Here is a 3,391-nt window from a genome sequence, read left to right on the forward strand (position 1 = left end):
GGGCTTATCTTCCTTCGGAATGACGACAATTGTTCCTAGTCTTTGGTCTTGGGGTAGCACTCCTTTGGACCTACTCGTATTGAACATTCTCTTGAGGTAGGGGCTGATGTCATCCGGCTTGAGCTTGTAGAGCTCGATCGGTAGGCCGTTGGGCCCCAGCGCTTTACCAGGACGAAGGTCCCCGATTGCACATTCCACCTACGCCGTTGTGAGCGGCGCGTCCAAGAGGTCGCGCTCTGTGTCAGAGAGGGTCAGCATCCACAGATCCGTCAAGAGGGCAACTGAATCTTCCTCTGGGCGGTCAGACCCCTTGCTGTAAACTGCTCAGAAGTGACGGACAAATTCCGTGACTATATCTCGTGGCTCAGTGAGTACTGTGCCACCGGTTATACAAATCTCCGCCACTACTCTTCTTGCATTTTGCTTTTTATCGAGCCATGCAAGGAGCTTACCCGCTTTGTCGCCTTGGTCATAAATTTTACCCTCTCTAGTGGCCGCCATCTTTTTGGCCGCCTCCGTTACCATCACCTGATATTCCGCGGTTTTTAAAGCCAGTCTGTGGCGCGACTCGGGAGTACCATCCGAGCGTACCACCTCCTCCAACCCCCGGAGGTCAGCCTCCATTTTGATCAGCTGTGCCTCCCTTTCGTTATGTCTACCAGCAACTGCCAATAGTGCCTCTCCTCTGAGGGCTGTTTTGAAGGCCTCCCATAAAGTGACCGCCGAGGCCACTGAGCCATTGTTGGTCTCGAAGTAGTTGGCAATTGAGAGAGTCAGTGTCTTTCGGAGGTCCTCATTGCGCAGGTGCCATGCATTTATGGGTGCAACGCACCCCTCCCGCCTGGTCCCTACTGTAATGTGTACCAGGACTGGAGAGTGGTCAGAGATACCTCGCGCCAGATGAGTTGCGGCGCGTACCTCTGTGTCTAGATGCAAGGGGGTGAGGATATGATCCAGACGGGAGAAAGAATGATGCGGTCCCGAAAAGAAAGTGTACTGTGTGTCCGCGGGATGTGCAAGACAACACAGATCTGTGAGGCCAAACGTTTCCAGGAAGTCTCCCAGCCATCTCTGGCCCCTAGGGGTGTCCCTAGAAGGGTGTCTGTCCACTGCCCCAGAAACTACTGCATTAAAGTCGCCTCCCAGAAACAGCTGCCCATCAGGGAGGGACAGGAGGAGAGCCCCAAGATCAGTAAACGCCTGTGATTGGAGGCCAGGCGGAATATATACGACACCAGTGTTAGCCTGCATCCCTCCCATTTCCCCGAGAGTGTGGCGAAGTGGCCCTGTGGATCAGTTGCAGTGTGTTCCGGTAGGAATGACAAAGAACGTCGGAGAAGGATCCCCACCCCCCGGGACCCCGTGGTAAAGCCGGAGTGTACCGCCAGGGTGTAACCATATCTGTTTAGGGCGTGGCAATTGTTACCTAGCAAATGAGTCTCTTGTAACATAACCACATCAGGCTGATGGCTCTTCATGAATTGCTACACAGTTGTGCGTTTGAGCTTATCCCCCAGCCCATTAACGTTCCAGCTCAATAACTTGAGGCTCCTATCCCATCGCTCAGCCATATCCACGTTTCACTTTCCGTTTCGCCCTCCGTGCCTCTGCGCGCCCCCGAGTCACCCTGGGGCTCTTCAAGCGTGACCAATCAACCTGCCCCCCCTCCCCAAAACATCTCACAACATCTCCCCCACTCCCCACAATAAACCCTTCCCGCCCCCCTTTCCCATCACCACCTTCAGTCAAACACTGAACCCCCCACCCTGCTCCCTGCTCTGTATGTTTCAAACTACCCACTGCCCCAATTAGCAGAGCGCCTATCGCCCAACCCTTAAACACCGGAGTGAGGGAACTGCCCCCCCCCGAGGGAATCTGTGTGGGAGAACGTGAGCCGGCCCCAACTCCGACCACCTTCCTGGAGCTGCCCCCAAACTGGCGGCCCTGCAGCCTTGGAGCATCAAACTACCAGCAATAGTGTCACTAGGTCGGATATAGTGTCTTCCCCCCCGCATTTAGAAAAGGTGTAAACATCTCAAACACACAATACGTTACAGTTCAGCAGGGCCTGGCATCACAAGCAAAGTCTTCAACGAGCTGCTGTGTCCCGGACCGGGTCCCCGCGAGGGCTTGCTGATCTGAAGCGCCAAGACCTCTGACTCCACGCCTCCCCCTCTGATTGTTCCGCAGCCGACCCGGGAGACGGGCCCGATTTTCTCTCCAGTTGCCGTGGTCCTGTCGCTCTTGAGTCTTCGGCGCCGCCGTATCAAGCCACTCCTGGACCCCCGATGGTGATGTGAAAAGATGGGATTTTCCTCCTACAATTATCTTTAGATTGGTAGGGAAGAACATCATGTATTTGATGCCCCGATCCCGGAGCGCCACTTTCACTCCTAGAAATGAACGCCGTTCCTGCTGGACCTGCAGCGTGAAGTCAGGAAAGAATCGGATAGTGGCCCCCTCGAATTGCAGGTCGCCCTGTTGCCTGGCCACTTGTAGGATGGTTTAATATTTTAGCGATTATTGTCCTGGGCGGGGCCCCCGGTTTAGGCTTAGGGACTGGCGCCCGGTGGGCCCGTTCAATGGTAAAGAGCTTGGATAGTCTCCTAGGCTTCAAGTGGTTGAGGATGAGGTCCTCTAGAAACAGTTCCACACTGTGCCCCTCTGTTTCTTCCGGCACAGCTACCACGCGGATATTACTCCTTCGGGCCCTCCCTTCCTGGTCCTCGAGCCGTAGGGCCATTTGCCGGTGCTGGTGGACTAGATCGTTGATCCGACTTTCGAGCTTTTTCTCCGAGGCCTTCAGCTCTTGTATGTCCGTGGCGTTGGATTTGGATCGCTCCGTGGTCTTCCACAGGTCTGCGCGGAGGAGGTTCATTTTGATAGAGATTTTGTCCATTTTGGACTCAAGGTTAGTGCCCAGAGTCTGGATAGCGGCCATGATGGAAGTGAGGGAAGGCTCCACCTGGCCCGTCTGGTCACCGGCCTTGGCACCCTTCTGTGCCTGACCTAGAGGCACCGCATAATTATCCAATTTGTTAGTTTGGGTAGTAGTTCCCCCTTTGGGTCGCATCTTGTACCTGCAGCATCCTGCGGTCCAACCACTGGGTCAGCCCTCTTCGGGAAGGTTCGTTGCAACGAAGACCACACCCTCGTATGCTCCGAGGTTGTCGTACTCTAGGGAGGGCTAAACCCAGCACCGTAATTAGCACCCCTCTTATGGTTCCAGTCTGCTGGCCACTGCCAATGGCGTAGTCGACACGAACCCAGGTGGCACAGCAGCGGGTTTGGTATGCACCGGACAGCACCGCCACAGGGGGTGTCGCACTCAGGGCCCGGCCGTGCAACAGTGTGCATGGATGTCCGGGGCCCTTCTGGTTGGCCCCACTCC

At 55.6% G+C, this 3,391-nt stretch overlaps 1 pseudogene; it reads right to left on the minus strand.

Moving 5' to 3' along the window:
• Window positions 1–2,089: 2,089 nt before the first annotated feature.
• LOC147674140 (uncharacterized) lies at window positions 2,090–3,073 on the minus strand (annotated as a pseudogene).
• Between the last annotated feature and the right edge of the window lie 318 nt (window positions 3,074–3,391).

Source organism: Lissotriton vulgaris, chromosome 12 (genome assembly GCF_964263255.1).
Source record: "Lissotriton vulgaris chromosome 12, aLisVul1.2, whole genome shotgun sequence".
Taxonomy (NCBI): Eukaryota; Metazoa; Chordata; class Amphibia; order Caudata; family Salamandridae; genus Lissotriton; species Lissotriton vulgaris.